Source organism: Dendrobates tinctorius, unplaced genomic scaffold, assembly GCF_039654945.1.
Source record: "Dendrobates tinctorius isolate UK_male_01 unplaced genomic scaffold, ASM3965494v1 ptg000245l, whole genome shotgun sequence".
NCBI lineage: Eukaryota > Metazoa > Chordata > Amphibia > Anura > Dendrobatidae > Dendrobates > Dendrobates tinctorius.
This window is the reverse complement of record NW_027361912.1, coordinates 2728181-2747338: the sequence shown is the minus strand read 5'-3', so window position 1 is coordinate 2747338 and position 19158 is coordinate 2728181. Positions and strand designations below refer to the sequence as shown.

General features: G+C 48.2%; 1 protein-coding gene across 1 annotated transcript in view; it reads right to left on the bottom strand.

The window, feature by feature from the left end:
- LOC141060779 (aspartate aminotransferase, cytoplasmic-like) overlaps positions 1-7335 on the bottom strand; it is a 56993-nt gene extending 49658 nt beyond the window's left edge. Inside the window, exon 1 of the mRNA XM_073557133.1 lies at positions 7178-7335. The gene's annotated coding sequence lies outside the window, so the exon portion shown is untranslated. The remainder of the gene's footprint in view (positions 1-7177) is intronic.
- Between the last annotated feature and the right edge of the window lie 11823 nt (positions 7336-19158).

Sequence of the window (19158 nt, the reverse complement as noted above, 5' to 3'; positions counted from 1 at the left end):
ATGCAATTAATGAGGGTCACCCAACATTGCAGTGTCAACATGGAGATCATGGTCTGAAATGGAATGGGAAAAGATACAGATTAGATATTAGAAAAATCTTTTTGACAGAGTGATCAATGAGTGGAACAGGCTGCCACGAGAGGTGGTGAGTTCTCCCTCAATGGAAGTCTTTAAGCAGAGGCTGACAGACATCTATCTGAGATAGTTTAGTGACTCCTGCGTTGAGCAGGGGGTTGGACCGGATGGCCCTGGAGGTCTCATCCATCTCTACCGTTCTGATTCTAGTCTAGGCCATAATTTGTCTTTTTTCTATTAAAGAAAGGGATTTTTAACATTGTCTTAGGCACACATTTCACTACAGATAGAAACCACCATAGAGAATGTTAAATGGGCTATATTCTTCTATACATGAAGATTAAAGGGCTTGTCTGGCACCCGTCCAGGTCTGTAAGTGACGTCTGCTGCAATCGGGAGTCAAAGGGCTGCAGCAGCCTGTGATTGTCTGCAGCAGTCGGGTGACTAGAAGAGAAATTAGAGAAACATTCACAATTCTAATCACCTGACTGCTGCAGCCAATCACAGGCTGCCATTGTCCTGTGTCTTTAAAGCAGAGCAAACATACCTACTAGAGCCAGTGTAGACCTCTATGGTGGACTCCTAATGAATGGTGTCGGAGGGAAAGTATTTCTCGGTTTGTTATTTTAAAGCCAAAAATGTATTTCTGCCTTGGGCAATCCATTTATTCCAGTGAAGGGGTTGTTCACATAAGGAATAACCCCATTTGTGAGCATTAGATGGCCTGTGCACTGCAGTTTTCACCTAATTTTCACTTGGTTCTGAGCATAAAATGTTGTAAGGAGGTGGCAGGGACCCTCAGTCCCTCTCTCCTTTGTTGGGCACATGTCCCCCATGCAGTGCCCAGATGTTTTGCTATAACTACTCTTCTTTATCAATGGAGATTACTGTGTCTGTATTATGTTCTCGTAAGGTATGACCTGTATTGTATATGCTATCTCTTGTATTGTTAGGTTAGGCCTGTTTCACACTTCAGTTTTTTGTGTCAGTCAAAATCCGCCAAAAAGGCGGAAAGCGGATCCGTTATTAACTGATGTGAACGGATGCCACAGGATCCGTTTTTTTGACGGATCTGCCGAATGAAGAATTTTAAAGGAACCGCTGCCCGGGAAGGAGAGAGAGAGAGGGAGAAAGAGAAAGAGAAAAAGAGAGAGAGGGAGAGGGGGAGAGGGAGAGAGAGTTTTTTTCGTCCGCCAGAAAGGATTTCAGGGTTAAATTCCCGGCTGACTTCCTTTCTCTGGGCATGCGCACTATAAAATGCGGATCCTGCAGCAAAAAAAGCGTTGCAGGGTCCGTCCAGGCATGTCGGCGGACGCAAAAGATTGGGCGGATCTGCAAAAAAACGGATCCAGCGGATGGCCGTCCATCAAGATCCGCCGGTAATACATCTCAATGGGGAAAAAAATGGCAGATCCGTTTTTTTCAAAAACCGGCGGATTTTGACTGATGGTCAAAAACGGAAGTGTGAAACAGGCCTTAGGGATAGAAAGAGATACGGTAATAAAAGGGGTCGGTCCTGCCAGTGGGTGAGGAGCAGGAAGTTCCTGCTTCTAGTCAGAGCCCAGGCAGGATTGCCTGAGGCAGGATGTGTGTCCCTGTCGGGGACAGAAGGGAACTCCGTCTGGGGAATACATGTCCCCGTCTGGGACAGAAAGGACTCCCGGCTGGGATTACAGGCTGCCAAGGACTACCGGGCAACGGAACAGCACACTGGGACAGTGTGAGTGACAACTGAAGGACTTTTGTGGCTCTTAACCCCTTCTGGGAGCTGGAGATGCTGAACCGGCTCATGAAGTTGCAGGGACAGAGCAGGAAGCATTATTTCATGTACAGTAGAGTTTTCCCTGTTGGAGCAGAACGGTGCCTGTTGTGTTTTTCCTGGATCCTCACCCTCAATGGCTGCAGTGAACATGGAAAGAAGGTAACAGACTGTGCTGTAGGATTGGGACCACACCTGTCTTTTTCATGTACAAGGGGCTGGGGTGCTTATGGACTGTTGCTTTAAGAGACTTGGTCATGACTACCACCCCTTGCCACCTTGCTACAACACAGAGAAACAGATATCTGCTCTTCTCCCTCTGTAGCGCTCAGAGAAGCAGCGGCAACAGCATGGAGAACATCTTACTGCAGAATGGAGCTAAATCCAGCATTAAATTGATGAAAAGCTGCAACATCATCTGTCTGTGCCTGCCTGACTTTTCACTGTGCTTTTCATTCCTCCCTCCCTTTTCCATAGACTTCAATGTGTGTTCTGGAACCTGATCCCTCAGTGAGCTACTTATAGTCCATCTTGCTTTCACCAAGACGGAATACGGTAAGCAGTTTTTCAAAGTCATCGATGATTTCAGAAAGCAGAAAAAAAAAAGTAGCTCATAAAAGAAAAAAGAAGCAGACTTCTCTATGAACAGGTTTTATTTAACATGTACAGTGGTGAAAATAAGTGTTTGACACATTGCCAATTTTTCCAGTTTTCCCACCTACAAAGAATGGAGAGGTCAGTAATTTTTATCGCAGGTACACTTCAACTGTGAGAGACAAAATCTAAAAATAAAAATCAGAAAATCACATTGTATGATATAAAAAATACTTTTAACACGAATAAAAACCCCTGATTTAAAGATCCTTTTGTGATGAGAGCTTCTCTTGAAATGTGGGTTAGTGCGATCTACACACCAGCACAAACCTTATGACTGGGAGAGCAAGGCTGCCGGGAGGAATAAAGTTAATTTCCTCCCTGCAGAGAAGCTGTCAGTGTGGGCGTCACAAGGTGTCGGAACGCTATTAACTATTAGGCAGGGATCAGACTTGCGAGAAACTTGCACAAGTCTTGCATCTTAATATCCAGCACTGCCGCTTGCACTTGGGACCGGAGCGCTCAGTTGCATGTATTTCTATGGAGCATTGGGGGCATCATTATATGTATAGGGGAACTCTGGGCGACATCATACTGTATGTACGGGAGCTGCGGGCATATCATATATAAGGGAGCTGTGGGCCTACCATACTGTGTATAGGAGAGCTGTGGGATCATCATACGGTGGACAGGGGAGCTGTGGGCCCTCCATACTGTGTATAGGAGAGCTGTGGGATCATCATACGGTGGACAGGGGAGCTGTGGGCCTACCATACTGTGTATAGGAGAGCTGTGGGATCATCATACGGTGGACAGGGGAGCTGTGGGCCCACCATACTGTGTATAGGAGAGCTGTGGGATCATCATACGGTGGACAGGGGAGCTGTGGGCCTACCATACTGTGTATAGGAGAGCTGTGGGATCATCATACGGTGGACAGGGGAGCTGTGGGCCTACCATACTGTGTATAGGAGAGCTGTGGGATCATCATACGGTGGACAGGGGAGCTGTGGGCCTACCATACTGTGTATAGGAGAGCTGTGGGATCATCATACGGTGGACAGGGGAGCTGTGGGCCCACCATACTGTGTATAGGAGAGCTGTGGGATCATCATACGGTGGACAGGGGAGCTGTGGGCCTACCATACTGTGTATAGGAGAGCTGTGGGATCATCATACGGTGGACAGGGGAGCTGTGGGCCTACCATACTGTGTATAGGAGAGCTGTGGGATCATCATACGGTGGACAGGGGAGCTGTGGGCCTACCATACTGTGTATAGGAGAGCTGTGGGATCATCATACGGTGGACAGGGGAGCTGTGGGCCTACCATACTGTGTATAGGAGAGCTGTGGGATCATCATACGGTGGACAGGGGAGCTGTGGGCCCACCATACTGTGTATAGGAGAGCTGTGGGATCATCATACGGTGGACAGGGGAGCTGTGGGCCTACCATACTGTGTATAGGAGAGCTGTGGGATCATCATACGGTGGACAGGGGAGCTGTGGGCCTACCATACTGTGTATAGGAGAGCTGTGGGATCATCATACGGTGGACAGGGGAGCTGTGGGCCCACCATACTGTGTATAGGAGAGCTGTGGGATCATCATACGGTGGACAGGGGAGCTGTGGGCCTACCATACTGTGTATAGGAGAGCTGTGGGATCATCATACGGTGGACAGGGGAGCTGTGGGCCTACCATACTGTGTATAGGAGAGCTGTGGGATCATCATACGGTGGACAGGGGAGCTGTGGGCCTACCATACTGTGTATAGGAGAGCTGTGGGATCATCATACGGTGGACAGGGGAGCTGTGGGCCTACCATACTGTGTATAGGAGAGCTGTGGGATCATCATACGGTGGACAGGGGAGCTGTGGGCCCACCATACTGTGTATAGGAGAGCTGTGGGATCATCATACGGTGGACAGGGGAGCTGTGGGCCCTCCATACTGTGTATAGGAGAGCTGTGGGATCATCATACGGTGGACAGGGGAGCTGTGGACCCACCATACTGTGTATAGGAGAGCTGTGGGATCATCATACGGTGGACAGGGGAGCTGTGGGCCCTCCATACTGTGTATAGGAGAGCTGTGGGATCATCATACGGTGGACAGGGGAGCTGTGGGCCCTCCATACTGTGTATAGGAGAGCTGTGGGATCATCATACGGTGGACAGGGGAGCTGTGGGCCCTCCATACTGTGTATAGGAGAGCTGTGGGATCATCATACGGTGGACAGGGGAGCTGTGGGCCCTCCATACTGTGTATAGGAGAGCTGTGGGATCATCATACGGTGGACAGGGGAGCTGTGGACCCACCATACTGTGTATAGGAGAGCTGTGGGATCATCATACGGTGGACAGGGGAGCTGTGGGCCCTCCATACTGTGTATAGGAGAGCTGTGGGATCATCATACGGTGGACAGGGGAGCTGTGGGCCCTCCATACTGTGTATAGGAGAGCTGTGGGATCATCATACGGTGGACAGGGGAGCTGTGGACCCACCATACTGTGTATAGGAGAGCTGTGGGATCATCATACGGTGGACAGGGGAGCTGTGGGCCCTCCATACTGTGTATAGGAGAGCTGTGGGATCATCATACGGTGAAATTAATATTTTTTAAGGGGGCAATTTTTCCTTCTAGAGAGCACAAAGGAGGCATTATTACGATGTAAGGGGCACAGTGGTGGCATTACTACAGTATGTGGGGCAGTAAGAGGAGCTCTGTTTTTGTACCACAGCAGGTACAGTAATAGGGACACATACGTCAGCAGCGGCTCAGTATTGGGGTATCGGCAGGATGAGGAGTTTGTGCAGTTTGGGAATACATTTACACATGGAAACACGAGAAGCAATGGGATGAAATTGAATGGGAGAAGATACAGATTAGATATTAGAAAAAACTTTTTGACACTTCGAGTGATCAATGAGTGGAACAGACTGCCACGAGAGGTGGTGAGTTCTCCTTCAATGGAATTGTTCACACAGAGACTGGACGGACATCTGTCTGAGATGGTTTAGTGAATCCTGCATTGAGCAAGGGGTTGGACACAAGGACCCTGGAGGTCCCTTCCAACTCTAACATCCTAGGATTTCATGAATTTCATGTGAACGGTGCTGGAAATATGAGAAGAGAAATGTGTCTTTGTTCTAATCTCTGCAGACGAGTCCTGGCTGGAGAAGTCGCCATGTTGGTCTGGGCCAGATGGAAAAGATGGGATAAGTGAATGACTCCACCAGAAAGAACGTCCTCTGTAAGTCACCATCTATAACTGTGCAGTAATCTCTATATGTCCTGCAGGACTGGTATCTATCACTATATGTCACCATAAGGTGGTAATATCAGTGCTGGTCTTTGTATAGACTTTTATTTTCAATAACAGGGCGGTCATCTCCTGAGGTTCCCCTATACCACCATAGCTAAAATCATGATTACCTGGTTAGGGGCCACAGGTGGACACAGAAAGGGCCCCTGTACAAGATCAATATATGATCCCTTTGCAGCCCTAGAGCTCCTAACAATACAAAATTGCACCTTTTTTGGAGGTAGAAATGGGCCCCCTTACCTCTTGCGCTCATGTACGGCCGTGCAGGTTGCACCAATGATATGTCCACCTGTTAGGGGCCCACTCCTTAAGCTAAACCCTTAGCTACGCCTCTGTTTTCAACGTTTTCACCCTGGTTTTCTGATGTATAACTTTGACTATATTTTTGAGACTTCTGTTGTCTGTAATTACACTAAAGTCTTAGAACTTGCTCAGAACTAGAACTTCTCACAGCTGCAGGTTTGCTACAATATATCCAGTCCAGGCGATGCTTTGTAAGCTGCGCAGTCAATACTACAAGCCAGACTTGGGCAAAGTGCGTCCCGCGGATCACATCTGTCCTCTGGCTATTCCAGTCCGGCTCACGGACCAACACTGCCCAAGGGCTGAAGACACTGTGCTGCCGCCATTCCCCACTCAGCATTCCGAGGATGAAGCTATTAGTGATTGAGACGGAGAAGGAGGAAGCCGCCGGATCCTTCTTCCACCAATCAGCATTTGTGACTGAGACAGCAGAGGTGATGATGTCACCACATCACGCCTGCTGTGCCGAGAGTCAGCGCATACAGCAAAGACCGGAGCAAAACGCCGGGGGAACGGGACCAAGGAGTGTGTGTTGTTTCTTTTTTTATAGGTGTGTGGTGTCATAATGTATATGGGGGTTCACTGTCTATATAAGGAGGGTATGGGGGGCTCATACTGTATAGCGGCGATGTGGTGTTTATACTGTATATAGTGAGGCTGTGTGGGGATTATATGATATATATGAAGGCTGCATGTGGGTTCATGCTGTGTAAAGGGGTGTTGTGTGTATGAATGAATAATTATAAATTATATAATTAATAATAAAAAATAATCTTAATATTAATTTTGAGCAGAATTCATTTCAGCCTATTGGTTCGGCCTCCACAATAGTCACCTTCACTCCTGTGGCCCACCCATTCTCCAGGCTGATACATTTTACCTACATTTCTATGTCCTAGATCCAGATTTGTCCTCTCAGAACATTGCCAATTATATCAAAACCTTCGATGCGAGATGTGGAAGCTTCGGTCAGGATTTTGAGCCCTTGGATTGATAAAGGTTTGCATTCACAGACAGAAAGCTTAGCTGATTAATATAAGAAAAGGCATAAGAGAATGTTGTACGCCGCTATAGCATAGGTCAGTGCTATGGTAAAGCAATGATTTCAGATCCTTACCTTTTTCACTAGAATGTGGATTTCTCTGACGTTTAGATCCTTACATTCCTATGAACACACCCGGAATAAGACCCCTCCTCAGTGTACACAGCGTCATCGTATGGCCCTCTGGCACACAGGCCCCGGGCACCTGTCACTTCCTCAGCCCTGAGTCTACAGTCCGTGCTTCCGCTCATTTATGTCGTTGGTTACGGCGTGTGACTATAGTCACCAAGGTGATCCGACAACACGGCCACTGAGGCTTGTGAGGAAACCGTCAAAAAAACTGTAAAACATCAGCTATTGATAGACTAGAGCTTCAAAAAAAACACATGGTGCAAGGGGTTAATGTGCGTAAAAAAAAAAAAATTATAACCACTTTGCAGCAAGAGTTGCACACGTGCCGGCGTAATGTCCCTAACTTTATTTCTGGGGCTACCAAAGAAATCCTCGGGTGAACACGGTCCTACGGTTATGGTCAGCTGCATATTCGCAATTGTGTTTGTTTTTCATTTGTTTTTTTTCACTAGTTAATTATTTTTTCATGCCTGTGTTGTTTGTTTTTATCTTACCGATAAGTGTAATGTGTGCGCAAAAATGAAAAACATTTTTTTTGCAAATTAAATTCTTTAAAAAAATTTGGAGTTTACAGTTAAGTTAGAATAGGTGACAAATAATCCTCGGGTGAACACGGTCCTGCGGTTATGGTCAGCTGCATATTCGCATTTGTGTTTTTCAATTGTTTTTTTCACTAATTATTTTTTCATGTCTGTGTCATTTGTTAAAGGAGTTTTCCAATAATCACTGTTTCCATCCCCACCAGCTTCCATTAGATTAAAATCATTAACCCCTGAATTTATCACCTTTCCCAGGCGACAGCGGCGGCCGCATGGATTATAGGGAATCAGTCACCCCCTGGGACATATATGACCTATTAATGTGGGAGTAGAAATGTTACACTAGTCCTAACTGTATGCCTCATATTAGGGGTCTTGTTGTTGAGAAATCGTATTTTTATTTCCTGCAAGAAATCTCGGCATCCTGTCCTCATTATCATACCACCCCCCTCCCATCAGCATCACAGTGCCCTGTTATGTGTAATGGTGGTGCCAGAATCCCGCGCCTGTGCCCTGCAATAGCGCAGTTATATAGAACCTTTTCTGCCCTTCTATGGGCATTGGCTTCAGCGTTCTTCTATGCAGGCGTGTCACTACTACTTCTGTTGCAGTGACCTGCAGTGTGTCTGGCGATAAGGTGCTCTCCCCACCATGCATATACGGTTGACAGAGGCATCATACACTGTATGGTTCCTAACTATGCACGAAGTAAGGAAGTGGGGAGAGCACCTTATTGCTGTGCACGCCAGAAGTCACTGCGCCTGAAGAAGCAGCGACTCGCCGACGCCTGCACAGAAGAACACTGAAGCCAATGCCCATAGAAGGGCGGAATGGGTACAAATAATGGTGCTTTTGCACGGCGCAGGATTCCGGGGCTAGCATTACATGTAACAGGTTTCTCACTCCTGACGAAGCCGAGTGAGGCGAAACGCACGTCGAGGCTCCTGCGCGTCCCTCTAGCACCCCTGCATGCGGCATCCAACATGTCTCAAGGTTATATACAGACCACCATTTACTTATTCTTTTGGCTTACTAATTCGCTGGCCCTGTATTGTATATTGTCAGCTTTTAGGTCTGTTAATCTTATATTTTTGTATACTTGCCATTTACTAGACATGCAGTCTTGCTGTGGGACGCATTTCTCTATGTACTGCATTATCCATCTTGTAGTGCATTTATTCCTTTAGCTGTCACTTATCACTTTATATGAATACCCTGTCTTGTTTGTATAATATTTGTGCAATAAAATTTATTATTTTTTCTAAAAATAACCCTATATTTCGTATCTGGATTATCATATTATTGCTTAATTTAAGTATAATTTGTTGATCTTTCTTGGGAGGATTTTTTATAATCAGATCCCTCAGTTCTTTGTTGGTTTTCATGATAACGACCACTTTCATTTACAAAGATCTCCCCGAGAATCTGCCTCCAGAGCTTTATGTCCAGCCCAGGGATGGACTGGAACTGAAATTCAGCCCTGGCATTTGACAACACACAGGCTCATGCTGTCCTTGCCCCCCAGCCCCAGATGGGAATATATAACCAATATTACCCTGCCTGAAGGAAATCAAGATTTACTGCAAGACTAATATTTCTAATAACACCAATAATATTGTATAAGATTACATAATATTGCAATATTGGAGACAAATCCCAACAAACCATACCCAAATATTACAGCATGTACAGTACTGATATTACCATCATACTGATAATTAAAGGGGATAAGGTTAAATTCTATGTGACGTCAGACTTCTCAATCCTCATAGCGCACACTGTGAGGATTCTCTGGTGGCGGCCTTGGGAGCGGCCATCATGTGACCGCAAGTATGTGATTTTCACACCTCCGGCCACATTCTGACTAATTGTACTCGGCTTTGCTAATGTCACTTGTATTGCATGAGGCCGTACACATCTAGTCAGCAGTGACCACATGTATGCAAATCACATACTCTCTCTAACATGATCAAGGGCGTAACTACAATAGGGGGGAGGTTTGCAATTTACACCCAGGCACTGGAGGGGAGAGAACCCCAAAAGTCCCTTTGGCCTATATAAAAAGACCAATGCTATTAAAAACTTGCAATTATTGGGGCACCCATTAGAGCTTTTATTTTGGGGCCCATGCTGTTCAAGTTATACCACTGCACATGATCACCAACTGCAGCGCCAGCATCAGAGAATCCTCACAGTGCGTGAGCTCTTTGAGGATTCAAAAGTCCACAGTCACATAGAGCCACATACCGTCATTGCAAACTAACTTAAAGCTTGAACTGCTATTTTACCAAAAACACTGTACTGCAACCAATACTACCACCATACAGTGACCATATACTGTAATTGTGATATCAGGTCTACACCAGTGATCTGCAGACCATATATGTGTAAATTGTGCAGGTTCTCATCAGTGACATGCTCGCTGATTGTTGTCATTCATTTTCCCTTTACATTCGGTTCAGACCATCATGACCACTTGCACCGGCCCAGTTCCCTGTTGGTGCTGGCCCCCAGCAGGACCCAGCTGAGGTAAGTGACAGAGCCATCGACTTTGTGCTCCATCACAACTGGTAACAGTATGGGCGTCTTAAGGATGCAGATTCTGATAGCAATGTAGCAGACAAGGTGGCCCACGACCAGACCGGCCCTTCTGGCATTTGCCAGAATTTCGAGATAGCCAGTCCAGATCTAGTCTGGCCCATAGATCTTAACAGCTCATTTACATACTGCGACAGAGTCACTGGTGAAGTGATAGAGGGGAGATACGTGTCACTGTGCATGATGGTGTCAGTGATGTAAAACCAGGGTAGTTCCTCCAGCACACTACATGTTCAGAGGATGAAATGAGAGTTATGTTATGGGCTGGTTTTAGTGGACCTCCATAGAGCGGGTGAGAGGGGGTCCACCGTATCTCCACATGCAGAGTCCTGACAGGACCTTTGTGATGTCAACATCATGTGATCAGTCATATGATGGAGGAATCACATGGTCTGGGCTTAAATGGCTGAACGATTTCAGTATGTGCTTGCAGAAGGAGCACTCCAGGAAAGTGTCGCATGGACTTGTGAACTTGAATAGTGTGTGTTCTTCCAGCTGTGAGTGTGAGGAACTCCGCTCACAGAAGGACTCTTCTACCACAATTTTGTTTTGTTTTCCGGTTTTGCCCAGAGGGCTGTATTTTCTTTACCACACCTTAGTTTATGCTTCCTACAATAACAAAGGAAGTTCATAAAGCCGCAGTGTACCCGTGCCTACCTCCGTGTGCAGCCAAGTGAGCAGATCTACCAAAGGTGGTGGAGACTGCGGGCAACGTCTTCAGTGAACACGTGGGGCGGCCACAAGCCAGCGTACGTCAGGCAAGATGGAGGACCTGCTGAAATATCTGCTATAAGCATAGTAGCAACAGCAACTACAGCACCAGCAGCAACAGAGAGTGCCGCAAGAGACAATTGAGTTGCTTATGCAGCAGCAGTACCAGCAACACCAGAAGCAGATTGATTTTCTTACAGATGCGGTTTGTGGAAGACCGGAAGCTCCGCTCCTAAGTCCAGGTGACGACACGTACGTCTGGAAGGTGGTAAGACAAGCTATGCAAAAAAATGACCCCGGGTGATGATGCGGATTGTATTCAAGCGGGTGGCAGAGCATGAGAAGCTACCACTAGAGCAGTGGGAAGAGGTACTGGCCCCTTATTTGAATGGTGAGTCCCAGAAGGCCTATTATAATCTGACATTACAGGATGCACAGTTAAAAATCGAAATTTTGGTATGCGTGGGAGTGTCAGTGAGAGCACAAAGGGTTCACTACTGGGCATATTGTGTATAAAAAGCCTCCGTCCCAAATTTTTGACCTACTGCATCTGGTGCAAAAATGGCTGCAGCCAGAATCCTCCACTCCAGCCCAGATCAAGCAACATAGTAAGATGCAATATTGTTACGCTCCAGGATGGTCGAGCGGGTTGTCCAGGGAGATCCCTGAAATGTAGACGATTTGGTGGGCCTATTGGAATGGTTCCAGGTGGTCGAGAAATTCCTAAGGAAACCAGGGGGTGGTACATCCCCATATTGTGTACCCAGTGGGAACCTGAGTCCCAAAAGAGGAGTAGTAGAGCCACCACTGTGGGGAGTTCTAGATCCCAAGAGGTCGCTGAGAGGTTGTCAAAGGCCACAGGGAGTGTCTTGCTTTGCTGGAGATGCCTGTTCATTGTCCCATTTTCCACCAAAGAAATGGACTGCAGCCAAGAGAGGCGCTGCTCCTACTATGCATATACAGTACCATATATCGTATAGGGGGTCACGCTCTCTGGTAACCGCTTGGATACGCACATGTGCAGGGTTTCTATATCAAAATAGTATAAAATTAATTGTCCATCATAAACTTTACAGCTCCAAAATGAAAACCGCTTTCCTTCGGTATAAATGAATTGCATAAAACAGTCCTTTCTTCAGCATAATGAACAAAGGTAAATGTAGAAGCCTCAGCAATCTTGGGATTCCCAGCAGCGGCAGGTCACACTATATTAAATACATTCACCAAAGAACTCCATTTGCAGAGCAGACTAGTCTGTCTTTCTCCAGTCCCAACATAATCCATACTGTTAAACTAGTTCATGTCTGTTTATTAGGCCTGTAGAACTCAGCCTGGATTATGGGAACAGCTGCTCTAATCCAGACTCTTTCGGCTGCTCTTAAATTCTGGACCCAAAATCCAGTCAAATTAACCCTCCCAATAACCTTTTGCTACTAGTACAGACTTTACATTACCAAGGCCATTCACCTTGCCGACACATGTCTATCACCCAGGACCTCACTTCCTGTCTTTCTTATAATACAGTACATATGAATTTGTACTGTTTTTGGATCACCCACCAGGGCAGTGGGGTACTCGGTACTGGGCCGGTATCTCAGAGGGAAGTGTCACAGTAGCGGTGATCGGGTCCGTGGCCCTGGGCTTCCATGTAAAAGGGGTTAAGCGTGGCTGATCAAAGTTTATAAGTGGATGATACGTGACGCCACCTGTGGTGGTCGGCAAAGAAGGGGTTAAGCCGACGCTGCAGGCAGATCCTCTGGGACAGATGGTATAAGGCAGCAAGATGTAATAGCTCCCCACAGGTAGAGCTGTGGTCCCAGGGCAGTATTAATAGGTGTTGAGGAAGAGGTGTTAGGCACAGAGATGTAGCAGTGCTGAAGGGGTTGCAGGAAGAAGGCAATGACACAACAGGGTGCAGTTTCCTTTACTTTGCAAGTGCAGTCCAGGATCCAGATTATAGATGGAATAGGAGTTGGCCAGCCTGGAAGCAAACTTAGGAATCTCTCTATGCAGATGGGTTGTGTAGTCTCCTTCCTAGCGCTTATCTGAGGTACATGCAGTACTGAGTTACACTGAAGTTCCCCTTGCTTGCTCTCTTTTAGAATCCTCTCGTATGGCAGACAGCTGTAGCCTCCTTCTTCTGGCTCACACGTTACTGTTGTGCCTCCAAGTCTTATGTGGGAACAGAGCATTTACAGCTTCCTATTCCTCTGGTTTCTGCTGCAGGAACATCAGTATCCATACAACCTCGGAGACCGGACTCCGGACCATGCACTACGCTAGAAGTGAGCCTGAACTCTGCTCAATCCTCCAGCTCTTCTCTCGTCCACACACTTCGCCCTCCTCACACGAATTAACTCAACCTCCCCTTCCTGGCCCCCAGAGAGCAGCTCCTCCCCCAGCTTTGGTTCAGAGCTCCCTCTGCTAGCCTGGAGTGGGAACCGTGCTGTGTGTTGAATTTACCTGACAGAGAGACCCTTTATTGCTTCCAAGCATGACATCACACTCCCTAGGAGGAAGGTAATGCCACTGTGGCGACCATACTCCTGGGCGTGCCACATTCCCCCCTAGTGCAATTCAGTATTCCCGGACTGAAGAAAACATGCAAAACATATTAACAAATGAACAATTGTAAATGTAACAAGATTTAAAAAATGAAAGATTACAAAAACGAAAGCTCAAAAATAGTCCTGATGACAATTAGTCCATGCGTCAATGACCATGATCCATTTCCTGAGCAGTTGTTAACTATGTACAAGATAGTTTTGGCCACACATTGTTTTTGATGGACAATTGGGCCACAAGACTAACTGATATTTCCAAAAGGTTCTTACAGAGTCTCTGTAGGCACATAAGCTTGAAAAGGTGGCATATTTACAGTTTACCATTTACATAACTTACAGTATTTATATTTGAAACCTTAGGGGTGGTATACCTTGGGTACTACGGACAGACCTACATAGCACTGGTGTTGTTGGGGACCTTACTGGATGCCTTGTGTTAACTACTGGTGTAGTGTGTGTTGTACTAGCTACACTACTGGTGGTTCTACATAGCACAGGGATACTAGATTTCCTAGGACCACTTCTACTCACTGGGGGCATGACAGATTCACCACTGGCAGGGTGAGAATTCTCTTGTACCACTGCTGGTGTGGCATCCGCTGCCTGTACTTGCTGGTTTTCAGGGTGATCTTGAGTCACTTCTTCTTGCACTACCAGTTGGGGAAAGGTCAAAACTGGCACCACTATGGCTTGATTCGCTCTAGTCAAATTTGCAGGGAATTCTCCGAGTACAGTGCTGACCTTTTTCTCTTCTTCCTCTATGGGCTGAAGGTTGTTTTGCTCTTCCATTCTGTCCTTTATTTGGTCAAGGCACAGTTTCAGATGATCCCTCGATACTGCTGATGAGGTTTCTCCTCCATCCTTACTTATAAAGCACACCTTGGTGTTGTCAAAGTTTGATAGTAGAACGGTGTAGGGTTCAGCTTCCCATTGGCCATCCAATTTATGCATCCTTCTTTTTCTCTTTAGCACTTGTTCTCCTGGTGACAAGGGAACTGCAGGTGCATGTTGATTGTAGTTCTTCAGCTGTTTTTGTCTTGCCTGCGCTAGACTCTTTTCTACACATTCTTGTACTCTTCGGTATTGCTGCTGCCACTCTAAATCCCAGTCAGCATCTGGTGAAGTTACCTCAGGTGTCAGGACTCCCATATCCAAATCAATAGGCAGCTTGCCAGGCCTTGCTCTCATTAGGTAGGCTGGAGTGCAGTTGGTGGAATTCACAGGAATGTGATTGTAGAGGTCGACCAGATCTGGCAACTTCTCTGGCCACAGATTCCTCTCTTCCAAAGGCAAGGTTTTCAGTAGATCAATCACCACCTGATTCATTGTAGGATCGTGGGCCGGGCTGAGGGGTGGTCCCTCTGGATACGCGCAGTGACATACAGACACAAGCTGGAGGCAAGTTTCGGGTGCAACAGGTCCAAGTTTATTCTCTCTCTTGCCGTCCGCCAGATGGCCTCACCACACACCGCACTTCTCTTCACAGTTCTCCAGTTACAGAACACATTTAACACAGTCCTTTCTCCGGGGACGTATATATATGTACCGTCCCCCTTTACACTCTGCGACGCTTCTGACAGCTCCGTCACTGTGGCCGCCGTAGGCCTGTGCACCAACAGTAATTTTACTGGTCAAACGTCATTCCAAATACAGTGTCCTACACCCGGAGCCTCGTCTATACTGCGGTACTTTATGTCAGGACAACCCCCCCGACTTTCTCTCTCTTCAGTCCCCCTGGTTTGGTTTCCTCACAGTGCACAAACTGTCGTAGTCTTCCTGTCAATTGAGCTCCCCCTGGGGACTGGAACTTTCTGGAACCCTCCTGTCAAATTTATATAATTCCTGGTTCCCTGTAACTCCGCCCCCCATGACCATCGGTTTCCTAAGCCCTAAGCTGATGTCAAGCACTTCACTCACACTCCTCCCTGCCCTCTAATGGTCAGCCCAAGGTATTGCACGTCCACTACACTTTCTTAGCTGTTTCCCCCATTGTGATAACTGACACCTGTCTAAACTGTGCAAACCTTCCTTTCTCTATTCTGACAAGTCTGTCCGTCCGGTCACCTTCCCTACACTCCCCCTTCCTTTGTCTATTGTCATCCTCGACAATTGTAATCCCTGCCTTCGTCGCTCTGAAGCTTACCCTACATTCTGTTGTCGGACCAGCTGTTGGGCCAAACCCGATACCTCCGGGGGCCGAACCAAACTGGGAGCACCATGCTCCGAGCAGCCTACTGCTACTCGCCAGCTCGCGCGCGCGCACACCTGCATTCCCTTACCAGCGTGTACCTTCCCCTACTCTCCCCTTCTGTCACCTTCCACTATCCAGTACGCCATGATCGAGGCCTCACACTTACCAGGTCATTGCCGGTGTCCGCCTTCCTCCTTCAGGGGTGTCCGTGGTGTTGGGGACATGACCTAGGACAGCTGTCTTTCTCACGTCTTCCATCTCTTTTACCTTTCTTTCAGTTACATGTCATGATCGGCGTCTCTGTCTCCCAGACCTTCTCAACTCATAGACCCCTTCGGTCTCACGTTCCCGCCGGTCACACAGACCTTCCCTTACCCTGACCTGTTGCATTTTCTTGTGCATATCATACATCAGAACAACTCTATAATATCACAAGTACCTCATTTTCTTACATTTTTTTTTCTTTTACTAATGCTTTAAAACCATCACACACAAAAACAATAAAACATAACAGATTTTTTTTTTCCTTTTCTCCCCCTTCCTTCGACATGGACACTCCCTCTCTTCTTCGTATCCCTGCTCTGTCAGGTTAATAAGCAAACGTAAACCATCCTATAAGAGGAACATAATAAAAGAAACTCAACAGATATACAATTTTTTTTCTTTCACGAACTGTCCTTTATAACCTGCACTACGGTGCAACGAACAGTCCAATTCACTTTCAAGTGCCTGGTAGCAAGGAATCCCCACAACCGTGGAGCTCCTGGGATACAGAGAGTGTCCTACAGTCCTTCCTATGGGGGCTCGTGTTATTCAGGCTCCACGAGCACGGCTACTGCATAGTAGCCGCGGGGGCAATACTCCTTATAATAGGATACTAAGTCCCCCTCCTGCAAGGCCCGGCCATGACGGACAGAGGCAACGTTGATATAAACCTTCTGGCCTGTCGCAAGATCTCGTATGAACCCGTATCCTCTTGGTATGTTCGTATACACAAGCCGTCCCTGGGATCATGTGGCTGCCATGCCAGCCTCTCCCTTTGTATGAAGTAAGTTCCACACTTCCTGCTCCCTGGCTTTCTTTTTCTTTATAACCTCCGCGACCCAAACGGAGATTCCGGTATGAGCCCGGGAGTCCGGTGGCCGGGACTTAGCCGGGGATGAGAGCAGGGCAGAGGCGACCGATGATGTCGGTGCCCCAGCAGCCGCTGGGACCGGGTGGCAAGCAGGGACAGCGGTATTTTTCGCAGAACGGGCCACAGGAACCGACACATAAGCCGCAGCCGGCTCCAACGCCGGCATAGCCGCGGCCGCAAGGTGGACCGCATCCGGAGTTTCAGCCGGAGCCGGTATAGCAGAAGTAACGGCCGGCTTCAGGGAAGATGTCGCTTCTGGCAGGGGGGACGCAACAGCATCTTCTGGCGACAGGTTCCGCATCGGCAACACCGGCCGTGGCGCCACAGGGCGGGGTGACTCGGGATTAGGAGCGGAGGGCCCGCTCAGCTCCACGTAAACAGTAGGGCCTTCCCTGATCAGGCTCTCAGGGACACAGGATGCAGCGGGCTGCGGCTGAATGGTGGGGGCCACTTGCAGAGCCACTGATGGGACCGGGGGAACTCTCACTTTCCCCGGCACCGTGGCCTCCGTCACGTTATCATGCGGCTCCTTCCGCAGTCTCCGCTCTTCAGCCCGCCGTCCGGCGGGGCTAGCCTCCAGGCTCAGGAACTCCGCGGGCAGGTCCCCTGCTGGTATCTTCAGTGGCCGCTCCCGCTGGCCCCGCAAAGGCTCCACTTCTCCGCCCGGCATCCAGTTTCCTGCCTGGGACTCTGAGGAAGATGTTTTCTGGCGTGACTCGACCTCCCGGTGCCACCACCACTCCAGACGCCCTATGCCCCGACATCCACAGCGTCGCATATCGTCCGATGAGCAGCACTCAAATGGCGCCAGACAGCCACAGCCAAACTTTTCCTCTGTGCCACTCCCTCTGCTGGGAGGGGCAACGGGCAGGCCTTTCCACCCACTTGTCGGGGTCCAGTATGTGGGAGCGGCGGCCTACTGGTACATATCGCTGTCCCCAGGGGTACGTTGGTGGGGGTCCCAGTCCATTCTGAACAACTATAAACACCCGGACCTCTCCTCTGCGTTGAAGTAACACCGCCATCCTGCACAGTACCTGGCACCGCCCCGGATCCTCTGTTAACAACGGGGGTGCTCCACAGCGTTCCCAATTTGTAATCCACAGGTGGGTGATTTGTATTCCACAGGTGCTTATAATCCACGCAGAGCAGTCCGAGACTTTTTCCATCCCTTGGGGCAGGCCTGCTGCAGAAGATGACGTATTAGCTGCGGCGATCCTGCCGACTACGCCAAGTGTAGGGTCGTGGGCCGGGCTGGGGGGTAGTCCCTATGGATACAGCGCAGTGACGTACAGACACAAGCTGGAGGCAAGTTTCAGGTGCAACAGGTCCAAGTTTATTCTCTCTCTCGCTGTCCGCCAAACGGCCTCACCGCACACTGCAATTCTCTTCACAGTTCTCTAGTTACAGAACACATTTAACACCGTACTTTCTCCGGGGACGTATATATATGTACCGTCCCCCTTTACACTCTGCGACGCTTCTGACAGCTCCGTCACTGTGGCCGCCGTAGGCCTGTGCACCAACAGTAATTTTACTGGTCAAACGTCTTTACAAATACGGTGTCCTACATCCGGATCCTCGTCTATACTGCGGTACTTTATGTCAGGACCACCCCCCTGACTTTCTCTCTCTTCAGTCCCCCTGGTTTGGTTTCCTCACAGTGTACAAACTGTCGTAGTCTTCCTGTCAATTGAGCTCCCCCTGGGGACTGGAACTTTCTGGAACCCTCCTGTCAAATTTATATCATTCCCGATTCCCTGTAACTCCGCCCCCATGACCAACGGTTTCCTAAGCCCTAAGATCATGTCAAGCCCTTCACTCACACTCCTCCCTGCCCTCTAATGGTCAGCCCAAGGTATTGCACGTCCACTACACTTTCTTAGCTGTTTCCCCCATTGTGATAACTGACACCTGTCTAAACTGTGCAAACCTTCCTTTCTCTATTCTGACAAGTCTGTCCGTCCATCTGGTCACCTTCCGTACATCATCTTTTTACACATGCCATTGGTCTGTGGATGGTACGGTGTTGTCCTGATCTTCTTGCAACCGTACAAGTTACAGAATTCCTGGAACACTTCTGCCTCAAAGGCTGGACCTTGATCTGTAAGAACTCGCTCGGGATATCCGTGTGGTCGACAAAAGTGCTGTTGGAATGCTCTGGCTGCTGTCCTGGCTGTTTGATC